Source organism: Rana temporaria, chromosome 1, assembly GCF_905171775.1.
Source record: "Rana temporaria chromosome 1, aRanTem1.1, whole genome shotgun sequence".
NCBI classification, from domain to species: domain Eukaryota; kingdom Metazoa; phylum Chordata; class Amphibia; order Anura; family Ranidae; genus Rana; species Rana temporaria.
Genome location: NC_053489.1, coordinates 105,643,972 through 105,664,872, shown reverse-complemented (window position 1 = coordinate 105,664,872; position 20,901 = coordinate 105,643,972). Strand labels below are relative to the sequence as shown.

The 20,901-nt window shown below is 41.6% G+C and overlaps 1 protein-coding gene across 1 annotated transcript in view; it reads left to right on the top strand.

Moving 5' to 3' along the window:
• Nucleotides 1-20,901, top strand: part of MAP1B (microtubule associated protein 1B) — a 101,833-nt gene that overhangs the window by 43,721 nt on the left and 37,211 nt on the right. The window lies entirely within an intron of this gene.

Sequence of the window (20,901 nt, the reverse complement as noted above, 5' to 3'; positions counted from 1 at the left end):
CACTCTTGTAGCAACTCCTGCTGCCTTTATTTTATTAAACCTATAAAGATTTAATGTATACATTGTTAGGTCACATGATGCCCAAGTCCTTTTCCTATTCATTTTTTTCCAGCAGTGTGCAGGTTCTACATGTTGGAGAAAACAACTCAACATGGCCCCATTCTCTGTAGCATTCTCTTGTAAAATTAGGGCAGTAATCCCTGGGGTGTGTTGAATGACATAGGTCACCATTGGGCCCAGAAGAGAACCAGCACTTTAAATTTGAATTGGTGAGTGTGCAAGGGGGCAGCATCTGAGATAGGGTGAACATTGCAGTGAGAGCTGATTTAAATTTTTTTAAAAGCCATGGGCAATAGATTTTGTAAATTGTATTAGAAATTGGAGTTGGGATTTTCTTAGCACTTTGTTTTTGGCATCAAAATGCATACAACCTTAGTGCCCCTAACACATAATCCTCCACTTGCACGAACAGGAAGTGAGATAAAATGGTACTCATGGGGGCACAAACAGCAATAAAACCCTTTCCTAACTGTGTTCTTATTGCGTCCTTTGGGGACATTTATGTTCAATTTATGTTCTGTCACAGGCACAGCAATAAAAAGTTGACAGGAGTTTCAACTCTCTATCCAAGATTAGAAAACATTTTGGCTGGCATTGGCCTTTAAGATCTGAGTTTAGAACTGCCAGATGAGCTGAACGGTGCTTTAGGAGATTTAATAAAGCAGCTAAAACCTTATGCCACGTACAGACGGTCGTTTTTTGTGATGAAAAAAAACTTTGTTTTTGAAAACGTCATTTAAAATGACCGTGTGTGGGGAAAACTTTGTTTTATGTCTTCTGAAAAACGACAAACAAAAAAATTCGAACATGCTTGAATTTTTTGTGTCGTTTTTCAAAACGTTGTTTTTTGTGTCAATTAAAATGATAGTGTGTGGGCAAAACGACGTTTAAAACGACGTTTTTAAACCCGGGCATGCTCAGAAGCAAGTTATGAAGCTAGCTTCAATGGAAAAGAGTGCTGAACGTAACCGCGCTTTGCTAGAGCATTTTGAAAAAACAATGGTGTGTAGGCAACGTCGTTTTTAAAAAAATTAAGTTTCAAAAACGTCGTTTTATTTCATGATTTAAAACGTCGATTTATTTCATGATTTAAAACATCGTTTTTTTTCATCACAAAAAAACGACCGTCTGTACGCGGCATTAGGGTAGATTCCTGTTTCAGAGGAGAGATGTGTTTTTCTGCATAAGAAAAACCCAACTCTCCACAAGGGCACAAAGAAAGCAATGTTTTATTTGTGTCTCTGCACTTCCTTAAAGCTGTTAGCTGTGGGGTAGAGTGTCTGCATTTTTTTTTTGCACCGCTCCACAGGTCTCTGTGCGACCCTGCGTTTTATGCTGAATGGAATGTCAAATAAATAAATTAAAGTTTGGAAAAAAACGTGTTGTAAAAATGCAAGTCATGGCCCCCTTTGCAATCACTACCTGCAGAAAACAATGTTCTTCTCTGCAGGTAGTGTGAACCTACCCTTACTGAAAGCTTTAGGCCTCGTACACACGATAGGTTAAACAGAGGACAGCGGTCTGATGGACCGTTTTCATCGGTCAAAACCGATCGTGGGTGGGCCCCATAGGTTAAAAAAGCCAACTTGCTTTAAATTTAACCAATGGATTCCTAACCGATAGGTCGAAACCAATCGTTAGTAGGCATAACCATCGGTTAAAAATCCATGCATGCTCAGAATCAAGTCGAAGCATGCTTGGAAGCATTTAACTTCGTTTTTTTCAGCACGTCGTTGTGTTTTACGTCACCGCGTTCTGACATTAACGTTTTTTTAACCAATGGTGTGTAGGCGAGACGGACCATCAGTCAGCTTCATCGGTTAACCAATGAAAACGGTCCATCAGACCGTTCTCATCGGATGGACTGATCGTGTGTACGCGGCTTTATAAATTCTTGCTGTGCACATTGATCATGAGGATAGCATTTGCAAGTTAAAGTTTCTATAGTAAAGGCCTAAAGAAACTCATATGAAGAAACATTGGCAGCATACCACTAAGATATGGAGAGGCCAATAGCTATTGTGATTAAGCACTAGCTCATGGGTGTTAACAGCTCCAGCAACTCTGTCTTTGTGCTGTCTTCTTTTGACACAAGAAAAAAAGGATTTAGCATCTCCATATCATGGTGTGCTATCAATGTATCTTCATATGACCGTTTCACGGAAGCCAGCTGTGGTGTGGACTTACCATGGGGATTACTCTGAGGTAATATCCTCACCTAGAGTGGTATTGTTTCTGTATATATGACTAAAGATCCCCAGATGTGTAGGAGATGACAATCACCCAATAGTGACCCCAGTCATCCCAGTTAGGTGGTGATTTTCAGTCCATGAGAGGTTCCCAAGCCAACACACCAGCCGGTTGCTTTCTGGGAATGAATTAGTTGGGGTGGGTAGAAAGCCAGACAGAATTATCCTCATCAGTGCTGATGTCCTCCCCTCTATCCTATCTATACACAAGCGAGGAAACATTTAACATGGTTAGTGCCTGAGTGTAGTCAGATCCTAGAAGCAAAACCCTTATAACTCACTGGATGGTCTAATATTTGCTGAGCAGACACTAAGCAGCCCCTTTCCAGATTTTCTACTGTTCAGAGGAAAATGCAAGGCACATCTGCAGCTGTCAAACGTCTGCCAGACTTTGATTTGTCTTGTTTGTTTACTATGTCATATTTCAGTTAACATTGCAAATCTTGTTAGTATGTGTTTGCCTAATATTCCCCAAGAATGTAATTTGAGGGCTGCAATTATACAGTATTTTCTATTGCTTCATGTTTTTAACAATGTGCTCATGAACAAATTAAAGCTGTTTTTATCTTTTTTTTTTTGTTTGTTTTGCTATGTTATTACTGAAAATAAGCATGACTGCCAAAATCCTGCTGGTTTTCACAAAGATTTTGGTTTTCACAAGCCTTGGGATTTGACGATCAGCACCAAAATCTGATTTTGTGAAAATAATGTATATAATTTAGGTATTACAGTGTATCCGGAAAGTATACAGCCTTATTCCAAAATGGATTTATTTATTTTCCTCAATTCTACAAACAATACTCCTTAATGAGAATTTTGTTTGAAATCTTTGCAAATTTATTAAAAATAAAAACCTAAAAAAATCCCATGTAAATAAGTATTCACAGCCGTTGCTAAATACTTTGTTGAAGCACCTTTGGCACCGAAAACGGCCTCAAGTTTTTTTTAAGTATGATGCTACAAGCTTGGCACACCTATTTTTGGGCAGTTTCTCCCATTCTTCTTTACATGACCTCTCAAGCTCCATCAGGTTGAATGAGGAGTGTCGGTGCACAGCCATTTTCAGATCTCTCCAGAGATGTTGAATCAGGTTCAAGTCTGGGCTCTGGCTGGGCCACGCAAAGGCATTCACAGAGTTGTCCCATAGCCACTCCTTTGTTATCTTGGCTGTGTGCTTAGGGTTGTTGTCCTGTTGGAAGATGAACCTTTGCCCAAGTATGAGGTCTAAAGTGCTCTGGAGCAGGTTTTATCAAGGATGTCTCTGTGCATTGCTGCATTCATCTTTCCCTCCTTCCTGACTAGTCTCCCAGTTCCTGCCGCTGAAAAACATCCCCACAGCATGATGCTGGAACCACCATGCTTGACTATAGGGATGGTATTGTCTAGGTAATGAGCGGTACCTGGTTTCCTCCAGACATGACGCTTGTCATTCAGGCCAAAGAGTTCAATCTTTGTTTCATCACAATTTTGTTTCTCATGGTCTGAGAGTCCTTCAGGTGCCTTTTGGCAAACTCCAGGCAGCTGTCATGTGCCTCTTACTGAGGAGTGGCTTCCGTCTGGCCACTCTACCATACAGGCCTGATTGGTGGAGTGCTGCAGATAGTTGTTCTTCTAAAAGGTTCTCCTCTCTCCATAGAAAAGCGCTGGACCTCTGTCAGAGTGACCATCAGGTTCTTGGTCACCATTTATGGATGATGGAGGCCACTGTGCTCAATGCTGCAGAACATTTTCTGTACCCTTCCCCAGATCTGTGCCTTGATACAATCCTGCCTCGGAGGCTTGGTTTGTGCTCTGACATGCACTGGTAACTGTGGGACCTTATATAGACAGGTGTGTGCCTTTCCAAATCATGTCCAATTAACTGAATTCACCACAGGTGGACTCAAGTTGTAGAAACATCTCAAGGATGATCAGTGGAAACAGGATGCACCTGAGCTCAATTCTAAGTGTCATGGGCAAAGGCTGCGAATACTTATGTACTTTTTTTTATATATATATATATATAAATTTGCAAAGATTTCAAACTTCTTTCGTTGTCATCATGAGGTATTGTTTGTAGAATTTGGGGGAAAATAATGAATTTAATCAATTTTGGAATAAGGCTGTAACATAACAAAATGTGGAAAAAGTGAAGCGCTATGAATACTTTCCTGATGCACTGTATTGGGTCCAAATACATCTGGGGCTACAGTTTCTTTATAGGCTGTTTTCTTTCACATACTGTGCAGTAAGCGGATGTAGACTCATGTAATATTAATAGCCTTTTAAAAATGTAAATTCATGTGAATTATTTATGCATTTTATCTGTACACTAAGTGCTACAGCTAGTGTCCATTCAGTGATGAATGTCAGTGATCAAAGCAGTTTGTTTTTTCTTTTTCAGTTTAAATTAAAAAAAATCAATAATTAATTTTTAAGACATTTAATGCCAGTTATAACATTAATTATTATAATATGGCAGGAGGATTCCATACCAAAGGCTGCACTAAAATATATATAAAATAAATCTGTGCTAAGCTTTGCACTTCAAAGTCACACTCACTTGTGCCTATGAACAAGACTGAGGCCCCGTACACACGACAGAGGAACTCGACGTGCTTGGCACGTCGAGTTCCTCGTCGAGTTTTGGGATGAAGCCGCCGAGGAGCTCGGCGGGCCGGCTTCTCCCATAGAAGAACGAGGACAACGAGAAAATAGAGAACATGTTCTCTATTTTCTCGTCGAGTTCCTCGGCGGCTCCATCGAGCCAAAACTGTACAGACGACAGAGTTTCTCGGCAGAATCCGGGTTTTGACCGAGTTTCTCGGTGAATTCTGCCGAGAAACTCTGTCGTGTGTACGAGGCCTGACACTCTTGGTTATGGCCTTTGTGCCCTATACAGAAACTGGTGTGCTATACTGTATATGCCAGGAATGTTTTGTTTTACTAGTGAAGAACTACTACACAATTTTCCAAGAGAATTCAGTAGCAGTTAACATCTAAATGGTCAAATCCTCATCTCATCCTGCCCCTATATGAGACTACCTTGCCTTGTGACTGTAAATATGAATGTGAGAAGCCTTCAATATAGGCATGAGCTCTGTTCATATTATTTAGATTCAGTGGAACAAATTTTGTTACCAAATACCATGAAACCCTTTGTGGGGTTCTTGGGTAAGAAAAGACAGGTGCAGGATATTCCCTATCTCTTTGAATCTGAAGCCAAGCATTGTATACTGTATGTGGGTGGTGTAAAACTCAACAGGCATTAGATGACTATAGAAATTATACAGCAAAGAGGCTTCTTTAGGGAAGCATCATGCCACGTACACACGCCCGGTTTTCCCATCATATATAAAACAATGGTTTTCCCGACGGAATTCCGGCCAAGCTTGTCTTGCGTACCAGACCAAATTCGGGCCGTCCAAAGCGCGGTTAGGTACAACACGGGACGGGACTATAAAGGGGAAGTATAATTTTAACAGCGCCACCCTTTGGGCTGCTTTTGCTGATCCTCGTGTTAGTAAAAGTTTGGTGAGAGACGATTCGCACTTTTTAGCCTCGTGCTTTTCAGCCTATTACAGCGTGACAAATGTGCTATCTTCATTACGAACGCTAGTATTACCAAAACATGCGCTCCTGTCTCATATTTAATTCCGAGTATGCACGTTTTTTTTTCCTGTCGGAAAAGCATACAGACGAACAGTTTTCCCGCTAGGATTTTTTCCTGATGGTTGCTCTCTTTTTTATTACGGCAGTTTTACCGTCAGAAAAACTGTGATGGAGCCTACACATGGTCGGAATTCCCAGCCAAAAGCTCTCATCGCAATATTTCTGACTGGAAAACCGGTCGTGTGTACGAGGCATCAGAGACAGTTAGGAGTCATATATAGTTGACGAACCCCTAGTAGGGAGAGTATGTGCATATCAAAACTGCTTCATTTTAGCTGCTTAGGTTCAGCATATAAAGTGGTTTATTTGCCTGTAGTTATGGTACTTTTTAATTAATAAAAAAACAAAAAATACTACATTACTCCATGGTTTTCCTATCCTGTCCTATTATCGCTACCACACACATACAGAAAATGTATCTCAAGGGGAAGGCTTAATTAGATCCCCTTTAATCCACATTGTGGAGAACGATTTAAATGTATTCTTTTGGATTACAATCTAATGGAGGCTATTAGCACTCAGTCTGCTTTAAAGTGCTTGCTGACTCAAAGGCAAATTTGCACTTTAACACAGATTTCCTGTGCCCTTTGGGCTGGTTTTACTTAACCATATCTGCACCGTTTAACAATTGATAATTAACTACATTTCTAGCCAACTTGCTGATATGATCAATAGCAGCTCTAGGCATCAGGAAGAAGCTGTACATTCTGATTCGACTGAACTAAAAAAAAATGCTGTATAATAGGCTTGCTTATGTAATTGATCTTGAGCTTATTCGGTACACAGCAGGTGGTCAGTGGTCACAATGGTTATGCAGTTTGCCTTTTTTAACAGCAGTGCCAGCTTTGTGACAGAATCATATTTTAAATCCTAGATTTGGATGCCACATTAGATCTTTGGTTGAAGAAATATATAGTATGATTTTATGCATAAGCATTATAAACCCCATCCTTGTTCTGAAATTATACATTGGTGTTCTGGACTATTCATCCTCTCATCATTGCTAGTTAAAATTGGTGAGCAGTCAGGAGCAGTGCTAGGGTACTCAAAGGCCTGGGACTCTTATGGGCATCATTTGCGAGGTTTGTGGTATGAATGGTCCAATTAGAGGTGTGGTTCACGATACATAACTATTTGGTGCCTGAATATCTGACTTACATGTACTGTATTGAAAGAATTCTGTGGAAAAACTGCTTTAGTGAACGACAGCCAAGTAGAGAGCTAGCCCTGTTAGAGAGATTCAAATGTGGAGAACCCACCATGTGCCAAGACCACATAGAGAGTGCCTGCCTTGTGGAGATACCATCTGAATAGTGCCTGCCTTGTGGAGATACCATCTGAATAGTGCCTGCCGTGTGGGGACACCGTCTGAATAGTGCCTGCCTTGAGAGGAGTGGAGATACCATCTGAATACAGTAGTGCCTACCATGTAGCGAGACCATCTGAATGGTGCCTGCCATGTGGAGATACCATCTGAACAGTGCATGCCTTGTGGAGACATCATCTGATTAGTGTTTGCCTTGTAGAGACACCATCTAAATAGTGCCTGCCCTGTGGCAAGACAATCTGAATAGTGCCTGCCATGTGGAGATACCATCTGAATAGAGCCTGCCTTGTGGAGATATCATCTGAATAGAGCCTGCCTTGTGGAAATACCATCTGAACAGTACCTGCCTTGTGGAGACATCATCTGAATAGTGTTGGCCTTGTGGAGACACCAATTCGAATAGTGCCGGCCTTGTGAAGAGACCATTTGAATAGTGCCGGCTTTGTGAAGAGACCATCTGAATAGTGCCTGCCTTGTGTGAGACTATCTGAATAGTCAAAAACAGAGAAAAATCCCAGCTTATCTCTTGTTTTCTCTTTCATGTGTTGCCCTTCCATGTGCTCCTTGCTGTGAAGGCCAGTTATAGATGGGGGCAGGGGCCATCTGTTTGTTACAGACCATCTGTATAGTGCCTGCCTTGTAGAGAGACCAGCTAAATAGTGCCTGCCCTGTGGAAAGACCATCTGAATACTGCCTGCCCTGTGGAAAGACCATCTGAATACTGCCTGCCTTGTAGAGAGACCATCTCAATAGTGCCTGCCTTGTGGCGAGAACATCTGAATAGTGCCTGCCTTTTGGGGAGACCATCTGAATAGTGCCTGCCTTTTGGGGAGACCATCTGAATAGTGCCTGCCTTGTGGGGAGACCATCTGAATAGTGCCTGTTTTGTGGAGAGACAGCTATAGTGGGAGCCTGGAGAAACTGCCTTGAAAAGAGCCTCCCACATGGAAACATTGATCAGGCGAGCCAATGTTCTTACATTCTGATTGTAGAATCTTCCTAACATTTACCAAAATATGTAAGGACCTACTTAACTATCCAATAAATGTGTAACAAATCAGGTCCTTGCATTACAGAGGTGTTTTGCCATGCATTGGGGTGCATTAAGAATAAATGCAAGGCCCATTATTCTGCTAAAGAGCAGCATGTTTTATCTGCACACGTGTGAACCTGTCCAACATTTGTGCCTGACTTTACAAATGCGCTTCTGGAAGAATGGTCAAACATTCCCATAGACACTCCTAAACCTTGTGGACAGCCTTCCCAGAAGAGTTGAAGCTGTTATAGCTGCAAAGGGTGGGCCAACTCAATATTAAACCCTACTGACTAAGATTGGGATGCCATTAAAGTTCATGTGTGTGTAAAGGCAGGTGTGTCAATACTTGTTACAATATAGTGTATAGAGTAAGCAATTTCGGTACAGAAGTGGAGCATGTGCAAGATTAAAGGTAAGGCTGGAGCTTCAAATTTTGGTTTGACAGTTCAGATATTCTTCAAACAATGGCAATTATGTCACACAATAAAAGCATTTATTTTATGGAAGGTTCATTTGCAAAGTAAAAAAATTGGAACCCAGATGGTGCTCATTGCATCCTGCTTCCCTACTGTAGCTGGAGCTGTGTTGTAATAATTACAGACGTATAATCAGGTAGTCCAAGCCACTATAGAGCTGGCATATTGTTTAGCATTTGGCTTCTTGGCTGACAGTCTTAGGACACCTGGCTTTATATTTCATGCTGGTTCTGTGTGTTCATTATAACTAAAGCAGGTTTACTCTTGATTTATGTTAAATAAAACTTGCTTTCCAAGCTCTCCCAGCAGGTCTATTATTTCACTAATATTATGTATTGTGCAGCACTTTTCAAAGCATATTAAACCTCACATTTGTGTCCCAGAAATAGATTAGAATCTAATGTCCCTTCAGGTCTACTGAAGGACAATGAAGTTACCAGTATGTTTTTGAAGAAGACTGTAAAAACCTATATTAACAATACCACAATCACCCTTCCTTGTGCTGAGTGTTGCAAGTACCGATTTGATCACATTCCAACATTCCAAAAAAGTTTTTTTTTTTTCATTCTTAACGGGCCTCCAACAAACTTTACAAATGCATGTGCAATTTATTGCACCACAAGGCATGATAACTTATTACCAAGCGCTTTGGTGCAATGCATTCTAAAGAAAAGGTACATCACTTCCTTTGATTTCTGTGTGTTGGGCAGCCTATTTACATTAATGCGCCGCCCAATGCAATGCATGAAAAACACGTATAAAAATGCATCTCTATACACATGAGTTGCCACATTGATGTGAACTTAGACTAAATGATAAAATGTTAGGTCTTATGGGTTTTTATAAGTTACTGCACATGGAGAGTGCAAAATCTGGTGCAGTTCTACATATAAACCAACCAGATTTCAGGTTTTATTGCCAAAGCCTAATTGAACAAGCTGATGTTAGAAGCTGATTGGCTAACATGCACAGCTGCACCAGATTTTGAGGGCTCCAGTTTTAGTAAATCTCCCCCTTAGTGTAAGAGACCAGGGAGACTCTGAAGCCTCGTACCCATGACTGAGGAACTCGACGGGCGAAACACATCGTTTTCCTCGTCGAGTTCCTTGTTAGGCTGTCGAGGAACTCGACAAGGCAAGTTTCTCTATTCCCGTCGAGGAAATAGAGAACTTGCTCTCTTTTGGCTCGTCGAGTTTCTCGACAGTTTCCTCGACGAAAATGTACACACAACCGGTTTCCTCGGCAAAAAAATATCTCCCAGCAAGTTTCTTGCTGGTTTTTGCCGAGAAACTCGGTCGTGTGTACGAGGCCTAAGGCTGTGTACACACGATCGGACATTCCGACAACAAAACTGTGGATTTTTTTCCGACGGATGTTGGCTCAAACTTGTCTTGCATACACACACGGTCACACAAATGCTGTCGGAAATTCCGAACGTCAAGAATGCGGTCACGTACAACACATACGACGGCACTAGAAAAGGGAAGTTCAATACCAGTCGTGTTAGTAGAAGTTTGGTGAGAGACGATTTGCGCTTTTCAGCCCCGTGCTTTTCAATCCGTTACAGCGTGACGAATATGCCATCTTCATTACGAATGTTAGTTTTACCAGACCGAGCGCTACCATCTCGTACTTTATTCAGAGCATGCATGGAAATGTGTGCTTTGGAATTGTCCACACATGATTGGAATTTACGAGAATGGATTTTGTTGTCGGAAAATTTGAGAACAACAAGCTCCCATCGAACATTTGTTGTCAGAAATTCCGAGCGTGTGTACGCGGCATAACAGTGCAGATAAAAAAATAATCCAGTCATATTATTGGCTGCTGAAGGCAACACCATATTTTTCCTTCACTCTATTGTTAATACATGAACCCTGCAGTCTTCTAAAAATGCAGAGCACACATGTGGTTTGGCATTTCTGTCTTCCTTAGAGCTAACCCTTGCATAACACTATAATATTACTGATGTTTAACTATGATTGCAGTCACATGTATAGGTTGCCACAAATAGGTAATAGATATGTGGAAATCGCTGTCTACACACAGCTGATGACTGAGGTTGTGGTGTGCAAGATCGGGAGAAGGATGTCAGTAAACACAGTTTTGTCTGGAGGTGGTCCAACATCATTGGATGTATTCCTGGTCGAATAATACTCCATAAAGGGATCAACTGCAAAAATGTTATTCAAAACCGCCAAAATAAGGCATTCTGTGACTCTCAAAGTCATCACCTCAAATTCCGCAGCATCAAACCATAAATGAGCAAGATTTTTGGCTCAGAGTGGCCCAATGCCAACCATAAACAGCCTGAACTTATGTAATTTGCAAAGAGAGCCAAGGAAACAGAAAATAGCACAGCAGGAAGTATTTGAAATAAAATAAAGATTTATGATATGCAGATGAGAGTTCAGTTTATTGTTTTATTTTTATAGAAAGAAAAACTTAAAAAGTGCATATGTTATAGATAATAAAATGAGGGCATGGGGTGAACACATGACTGACTGGGACCTGTGCCCATGGGCTTATGGTATTTTTTTCCTTCTTTACAAGCTGTAGGCACACATATTATGTGCAGATTTTCATTCCAACAAAGCTTCTAGTAGGTTTTTTAAGGTAAAAGGTTAACGTTTCCCAGCTTGTTACTAATTATTACAATAGCAAAAGAGTGCCTTGTGTTTTTGCATCTCTACATTTTAGGATAAATATAGGGATTATGCATTCTCATAAGGCTGACTTTTTAAAGTGTCTCTTTAGGTAAAACCTTTTTTTCAGTTTTGGATACTATAGGAAAGGTTGAAACCCTCTGACTGTGTCCCCATGGGGAAATTCACTCCCTCTATTTGCACTGGTGACCATTGTCACTGGGAAAGAAAGCCAAGGGAAATTCAACATTTTAGCATTGTCCCTAGAATAAGGAGAAATCCTCTGAGGACTCCTATTCTGGGGACAACTGTCTAAAAAGGGAACGCATCTCACTTTGGGAGATTTCACCTAACTTTCTGTAGCATCTTATGGGACAAGGAGTAAAGTGAAAATGTCCCAATTGTACACAGACAGTAAAAAAAAATACTTTAATTACTATAGGTATGTTCTGTAAAATTAAAAGTGTCCAATTTTTCAATTCCTAATTCATTAGACCCACCAGATTATGATCTAGCTGCATGGAGTGCAATCTGTGGGTAGGGAAATAAGATAAAGTCTCATAATTACATTTGGTGTCCTCAATATATGGATATAGAATTTAAAGCAGCCTTTCTCGACCAGGGTTTCTCCAGAGATTGCTAGGGGTTCCTTGAGCAATAAGCAATTTCTGCAACTCAGATACCGTATATACTCGAGTATAAGCCGACCCGAGTATAAGCCGAGGTACCTAATTTTACCACAAAAAAATGGGAAAACGTATTGACTCGAGAATAAGCCTAGGGTGAGAATGCAGCAGCTACTGTAAGCGGAAAAGAGGGTCAACAATGCCCATTTGCACGCCTCACTGTGCCTATTGCAACCTCACTGTGCCAACCTCACTGTGCTCATTGCAACCTCACTGTGCCCACCTCACTGTGCCCATTGCAACCTCACTGTACCAATCTCACTGTGCCCATTGCAACCTCGCTGTGCCCATTGCAACCTCACTGTGCCCATCCTCATTGTGCCTATCCTCACTGCCTATTGCCAGTATACCTGAAATTGACAGGCTGCGGGCATCCATTCATTGTTTAAAACTCGCGGTCTCCTCCTGGTCCCTTCCATGATAGGCGCTTATCAGCAGACACAGTTTCGCCTATCACGGACGTTCTCTCGTCCTCAGGCTCAGTTTCCCAGCAGACACTGTGTTCAGTGTTCCGCCAATCACTGACGTCCTCTTCTCCGAGGATGAAAAAGCGTCCATGATTGGCAAAACACTGAACACAGTGTCTGCTGGGAAACCCGAGGATGAGAGAACGTTTGTTATAGGCATTTCTCAGCAGACACAGTTCCGCCTATCACGGAAGGGACCAGGAGGAGACCGCGAGTTTTAAACGATGGACGCCCGCAGCCTCTCAATAATTTCAGGTACACTGACTCGAGTATAAGCCGAGGGGGGTATTTTCAGCCCTAAAAAAAGGGCTGAAAAACTTGGCTTATACTCGAGTATATACGGTAAGTGAGGACTGACAACAATGGTCTTTTTAGCTATCTGTAGAGAAGCACAAATTTAAGGGGCATTCTTCTGCCTGATCATCACACTAATGTACTGTGAGCTGTAGATACAGTATAGTAAATATCGGAAGGGGTTACCTGAGCTCAGAAAGTTATTTCATGGATTGCTGCATGTTAAAAAAAATGAGAAACGCTGAAAGCTAAAAAATGTTTTCTAATCTGAGAGGGCTTAAAACCTTCCCCAGGTTATTGTTGCTATTGCAAAAAAAGACAACATGCCAAACAATATATCAAGGTGAAAATGGGGTCATTGGTTCAAATGCCAATCATGGCACTACCTGCCTTGAGTTTACATGTTCTCCCTGTGCCTGCATGGGTACTCCAGCTTCCTCCCACACTCCAAAAACATGCTAGTAGGTTAAGTGGCTTCTGTCTAATTTGGTAATAGTATGTGTATGTATGAATGTGAGTTAGGGACCTTAGATTGTAAGCCCCTTGAGGGCAGGGACTGATACGATTGCACAATATAGGTGTAAAGCGCTGCGTAAATTGACATCACTATATAAATATCTGTAAAATAAAATATTCCCTGAATCCTATATCAGCCAGAACACCACCAGTGTTTCAGCCCTCTTTATCAAGGTGACAAGCTGACCATTTGAGCTATGACTAAGCATTGTATAACAATGTGAAACGCGTCAGCTATATTATCCCACCGTTTGCTGTTTCTCTGTTTGTGCAATGGCTTTTTACTGGATTAAAGGCTTTTATTGTTTTTTACATTTATCGGAGTGCGGCTGTCCATACCTTTTTGCTTCCATTTGTGACAAGCTGACCATTGTCACTGGGACAGAAAGTAATAAGAAATCCAAAAATTTTCAATTTTCACTGAAATAAGAGGGACAATTTGTGATTGGAAATATAAAGGTGTTTATTACCTGATGTCCACAATTTTTAAATATCAATCCTGCTGGGCTGTTACCTGCATTTTACCTGATGGATTGATCTGGTCTTTTATTAGCATTATATATTCAAAACCTTGCTGTACTTAGGACTTGTCAAATTCCTTTATCAATACATGTCACAGAGTGCCAGGAAAACATTCGTTCAGCTGTGACCTTGAGAATTAATTAAGGTATATAAGCATGTCTAGGGGCCATGAATAGATGGTGGCAAAAGTCAATAGGCATAAAAATAAATCATTTTGCTGACTGTGGAAAAGCTCAGGGGCAATGACCAATCTCTATGTAGTGATGTCTTTAATGCCGCCCGTGTTGTTCAGCTCGGAGAGATTGGCAGTAAAGCTTTCCAATAACTTTTGAATACATGCAGTGTAGAGAAATGCTATGAATCCCCAGTGTGCAATGAAGAGTGGCTGCAAAACAGTCATATTGATAAGTGAAAACATTTCTCCATTGCATCTCTTGAACAGGAGTCCAATGGGCACTATAAATCATAAGCAGGGCAATGTTCATCATCCATGACACTTTAGGCTCATGTGAATAACGATATTCTTTCATGGAGATTACATTCCTGTAGCTCATATTCATGCTGCTCAATTCCCCTTTATAGGCTCCATGCACACTGAAGCTGATAAAAGCTATATAAAAAAACGCCAGTAGCTTTGCAGGGAGCCTTTCAACGTTTTCTAGCGTTTTTGCAATAGCTTTAATCAGCGTTTTTCAGAGTAGCTTTTTTTTTACTTTTTTTTTTCAATGGATTAAAAAACGCAAAAAAACGCTGGCACCAGCCAGCGTTTTTGAGCGTTTTTCTGCGTTTTTCAGCGTTTTGTGTTTTTTCCGCCAAAAAACGGCACTTTGAATGCAAAATTCGGGCGTTCAGAAAAAAGCCAATAAACTCCAAAGCTCTAACACTAAAAAACGCCCAGGAGTGCATGGGCACATAGGCTAACATAGAGTTCAGTTTATGGGCTTTAAAAAAATGTATCAGTTTCAGTATGCATGGAGCCTATTTCTTGTCTACTTACAGGTATCCAGTTGTTGCAAGACAGAGGAATTTAAAATGGGAAAGGATGTTTTTGAGTTTTGGTACTGCCCGAATCTCTGCTTACTTTGCGATCCATATCAAAGACTGACTGCATGTGCTTTGTTGTAAATATTACTCTGGCCATAATAGGTTAAAAAGGATGCACCTATCACATTTAATTTTTCACACCTCTAAGGACTTCGCACATGCAGCAAAAATAAAATGGCATGTTGCATTTAGCGGGTGGTACCACCGCCAAACATGACTCACTCAAGTGAATAGGGCCTGTGACGAAATGTGGTATCAAACCCCTGCCCTTCTCACCAACTCGTGACAAAGGATTGGCCAATCTCACACTGCTCTGTCACTTACATAACAATGGCATTATAGAACAAAAAATTTCCAGCTAGCAGGCCCACAATCTAGGTGTCCAAACTGCCACCAGATAGCTTTTGGGCCTATCAACCCTTCACAATATTAGCAATAATAATTATAAAAAATAAACATTTGTTACACACGCTGTCACCGCAGACAGGTATGTTGAGAGGTTTATCATATACAGTGGCGCTCTTCAAGAGACAGGAATTCTATTTGTTTGCATTAAAAGCCTTAGAGATGGTTTTAACACTTTTCAAAATAATTTTATAATAAAAAGGTCTAAATAAAAAGGAGTTGAATATAACTTGCAAATCCTGGTTTCAGCAGAGTCCAGCGAATAAGCAAAGATGGCACAGCCATGCCCAATCCCATTTGGAGACAGAGACAGTGCCGGCGTGGAGTCAGTAGTGAACAATATTGAAAATGTTGCACGGATGGTGGGGGGGACACCACCAACCCCCCTGAAAATTGCCACCCCAGGCAAACGCCTTGTTGGCCTCATGGTGAATACACCCCTGTGCAGCGCCTCTACATAGTATACCTTGTTGGGCTGCTGGGATGAGAATTTTAGAGGCCTTCATCCACTTTGGTTGTGGATCATGCATTCTGAGCATGCGTCAAATTGATTCCGAGCATGCGTGTTTTTTGAGCGTCGGAATTGCATACAGACAATCAGAATTTCCGACAAGAACTTTTTCTTGTCGGAAAAATTGAGAACCAGCTCTCAAATGTTTTCTGTCGGAAATTACAGACAGAGAAACAACAGTACGCCGATCTTCGCATTGAATGGCTGTGCAGTGGAGTGTGTCTGCAGAAGTCTGGGCCATTGGAGGACAGGCAGGTTTTTCTCCCAGCCCAGTCAGAAAACTGTATTACCAGGTATTTCATGCAGAGGATGCAATACAAAGAAAAGAATACTTTTAACACAAGTACATGGTACAGACACATATCAGGAATTTGAAATGATGAGGTAACATATTTTTTAAAGTGTTTGTAAAGGCAGAAGTTTTTTACAGTACCTTACTGCTTTCTTTGAATCCGGCAGGCTGGTTGTACCCAAGTTGATCGATCAATTTGGTACATTTAGCCTGCCCACACACGATTCAAATCTCGGCCGCTTCCTGGGAAGCCTGCAGTGAATGGCTGCGAATCCGCAGCAACTCCTCCTGCTTCTTCCTCCTCCCTCCTTACAGCCATGGCCACAAATTAGGAAGAAGGATGAGGCTGTGGAAGATTGGGGGAGGAGGAGCCACAGCCATGCCCAATCCCATTTGGAGACAGACAGTGCTGGCGTGGAGTCAGTAGTGAACAATGTTGAAAATGTTGCATGGATGGTGGGGGGGGCGCCACCACCCCCCTGAAAATTGCCACCTCAGGCAAACGCCTTGTTGGCCTCATGGTGAATACGCCCCTGTGCAGCGCCTCTATATAGTATACCTTGTTGGGCTGCTGGGATGAGCATTTTAGAGGCCTTCACCCACTTTGGTTGTGGATCATTTGGGAACAGCATCTTTTGGCACTTAGAGCGTCACCCCAAAACGTTTCTACAAGTCGCAGTGAGTGTTAGTACCATATTGTGACTTGGCATCAGACTTTTGCATTGCCTGTATAGCAGTGATCAGTTGCGAAAGGAAGAAGAGGCACAGGGAGCCAGTCAGTTCATGTGCTGACAAGGAACATGACTGCACTGCTTCTCCTTTCACTGTCCATTTACAGATTTGAGCAAGCACAGGGCAGCCTGGGCTCAGAGGAAGTGGACTGAATTAGATCGGCCATCTGATTTAAGAGATATAGTGGTGGAAAACCCAGTACCATGGGGAACAGCTCTAGATTGAAGCTTATTATTGTTATGCAGCTGGAGTTCTGCTTTAGGTGCAATTCAAAGCCTAGAAGGAACCTGTACTGTGCCCATTGTAGGTCTGCTGGGGATGTTGGGGTGGCAGGAGATTGCAGGAAAGGAACGTACTAACTGCTTATTGTCCCTTGTGAAGTAAATGGTTGAGCTTGCAGCAGATTCAAGATTTTATTTGGTGGTAGAAATGTGAGAGAAATTAGCTTGATGTAAATAATATCAATGTGGGAAAATGTTTTGAAAACTTTGTATAGCATGGAATTATACATGTAGACATGTGCAGCCAGGTTTGCAAATTACATATGTGGACTCTGCTTGAAGCTTATAGTGCTAAACAACACTTTACTGTGCACTTTAGGGTGCAAGCCAAGTAAGATGACAAGGAAATCAATGTATTTCCTGTGTGGCTGCTCTCCTATTCCGGTTGAATTAAAGTTTAGCCTCCCACTAGAGGCTAATTTACAAAACTATGGCCCAGATTCACAGAGTTGGGCACACATTACGCCCCCGTAGCGAAAACCAATGTACGCTACGCCGACGCAGCACAGAGAGGCAAGCATGGAATTTAGGAAGCCAGTGCTCCCAACGCTGTGTTGGCGTGGTGTAGGTTTCGAAGGCGCAGGCCGGCGTAGGTGGAAGTGGGCTTGCCCCATGCAAACCCATGCAAATGAGGCGTGACCCCATGCAAATGATGGTTTGAGAGCCAGACAAGTACGTTAAATGAACTGCGCATGCGTCGTGACGGGGACGCATCCCCATGCGCATGCTCACAACCACGTCGGAACAACTGCCTAGGATATGCCGGATCACTGCCTACGCCATGAACGTAACCTACGCCCATCCAGACACACGTCCAACTTAAAATACGCCAGCTTGGCCGGCTTGTGTTCCCTGATGCAGACCTTTACATGTCTGCTGCTGGGTTACACCTCTTTTATGGGGCTTAACTTTACACCGGACGTACAACTTACGCGCACCTCTCGTAGCCTGCTGTGTCGGGCGCGCTAAGGTTCGTGAATCGCTGTATTTTCCTCATTTACATATTTGAATGGCTAATCAATGGCAGCGCCACCATGCGTCCATCGTAGGCAAGTTACGTCGGCGGGATGAAGCCTGTTTTTAGCCGTATCTTAGTTTGTGGCTCCGGCGCACAGATACGACGGCGCACATTTGCACTTAAGTCGGCGTAACTTGATATACGTCGGCGTAAGTGCTTTGTGAATCTGGGCCAATATATTTAACATAATAAGAGAAATATGGAAAAAAAAGCTTGAATTATGAAAGTCACATAAGTAAATATATTAAGTGAATTACTGCTCTAAAAACATAAAAGTGTGCTTGATAAAAAATATACTATATCATCCCTTTAAAAGGAAGTGGATAATATTACATTTGCTGATAATTACCTCCCCTCCCCCTCTAATAAGACATAACAACTACATATAGTGTAAACTGCTTTTAGCATCCGGAAATGCATTTGATGATCCAATTTCCCTTATGTATGCTTCAGAGAAAATCAATATAAAACAATATTTTAGTCCCGGGGGTGTAAATGGACAGTCAGCCAGCCATGAACTGTTTTAGGAGTACAAAGGAAAATCGGTAGTATTTGCTGTTTTAAATTGTGTGCCCAGTACAGCTTCTATGAACGAAGGACGGGTGGACCTATAAATCATCCACCCATCCTCCATTCTGTTTTATTCGTAGAACCTGAAATACGGCTTTTATGAATAGAGCAGCTAGGCAGAAAGGGTGGGCATAGTTGGGTTCTCTTGATGAGCACCTGTGACAGCCCCTTAGTTATATTAACCCCTTCCACACTGGATGATTATGATGAAAGGGGTGGGGGGCATAGAGAATTTCTACTAAAAGATCAGCACAAGGGACATATCCTACTTACTGTAAGTTAGGTCCCTTGTGCTGATTTTTATGTTTTAAATTTTAGTTACACTTTAATGATAACAGAGCTGAATTGATCTGTGTATTTTATGTCTGGTGTTCAGCTTTAGGAATTAAACTGTGTCATTTCATAATTTTGCATTTAAATATTTCATAAAATGTTTCTGGCACCTCTAAAATTAAGAAAAAATATTGTAGGAATCACATTACTTTCAGTAAGTATTATTTCTAATATTATTGTTGGTTTTATAACATCTCTTATTTAAAAAGCACAGCATGTTTTTGCAATAAGTTAGGTGTAGCCCAAGAAAAGATGTAATAAAGCCCTTTATACAGGTCCAAACTTATGCCCCGTACACACAATCGGATTTCCCGTTGGAATAAACTCAGGCGGGTTTTTCCAACGGAATTTCGCTCAAGCTTTCTTGCATACACACCGACACACCAAATTCCGGCCGTCGAAAACGCGGTGATGTACAACACAACGACGAGCCTAGAATAATGAAGTTCAATGCTGCCAAGCATGTGTCGAATTGTTTCCGAGCATGCGTGTTTTTTTCTCCGTCGGAATTCCATACAGGCAAACTGAATTTTCGTTGGAAAAAAAGGGCATGTTCTCTTTCTAAGTCCGTCGGAATTTCCGACGCAAAAAGTCAGATGGGGCATACACACAGTCGGAATATCCGATGAAAAAATTCTGTCTGACTTATAAGTCCAACCTTTTATAAAATTTTATTTTAGAGTGCTTGCTTATTTTGTTTCGAAAAGGCCAAATGTTCTCTCCATCAAAATTGGGACAGGGTTTTTATTAATTACATTGACATGTTAAAGCTTATATGACATTTTAGCGAATGGGTTTACATATAACTGAGGCCGCGTACACACGGTCGATCCAAACCGATGAGAATGGTCCGACGGGCCGTTTCCATCGGTTCACCGCTGAAGTGGCCTGACGGTCTGATGTGCGTACACACCATCGTTCCAAAAACCGATAGGGTCAGAACGCGGTGACGTAAAACACACGACGTGCTGAAAAAAATGAAGTTCAATGCTTCCAAGCATGCGTCGACTTGATTCTGAGCATGCGCGGGTTTTGAACCGATGCTTTTCTGTACTACCGTGTTTCTCCGAAAATAAGACACCGTCTTATATTTTTTTTCCCACAAAAAATCACACTATGGCTTATTTTCGGGGGGTGTCTTATATTTATTACCGGTACGGTACAACAGTATGGTACAACAATCTACGGTACATTTATTCAAATACAGTTAAGTCGTCTTCTTCTGGAACATCGTCATAACTTTCCAAACTCGGAATTCCATCCTGAATTTCTTGCGACTCCAGTTCCTTTAGAACCATTGGCCCCAATCTTTCATGTCGAGCAATAGAGCTCTCATTAAATGAGCAGCTCTTATCCATGTAACCTGCTCGGAGTGCATTGGCAACAACACTGTCAGTGATTTTTTCCCATGAATTCTTCACCCAAATCACGACCTCTTGCAGGCCAGGTTTCACAAAGTTTCCACGCTGATTTCTTGTCATTCTATTTTCAATGTAGTCATTAATTTCCATGCGCAAATGGTCTTTGAATGGCTTGTTTATTGCAATATCAAGAGTCTGCAGATAGGCAGTCATTCCTGCAGGAATCATTACTTGATCTATTCTTCTCTCTGCAAGGAAGTTCTTCATGTCTTTAGCACGGTGAGTGCTGGCTGAATCCCAGACAAGCAGACCTCTTTGGCCACCTCGCAAAACAAGTGGCAGCATTAAATCAAGCCACTTCCTTATAACTGCTTGTGTGCACCAGGCTTTTTCGGTTTCAAGAACATAAATGCCAGAAACACGTT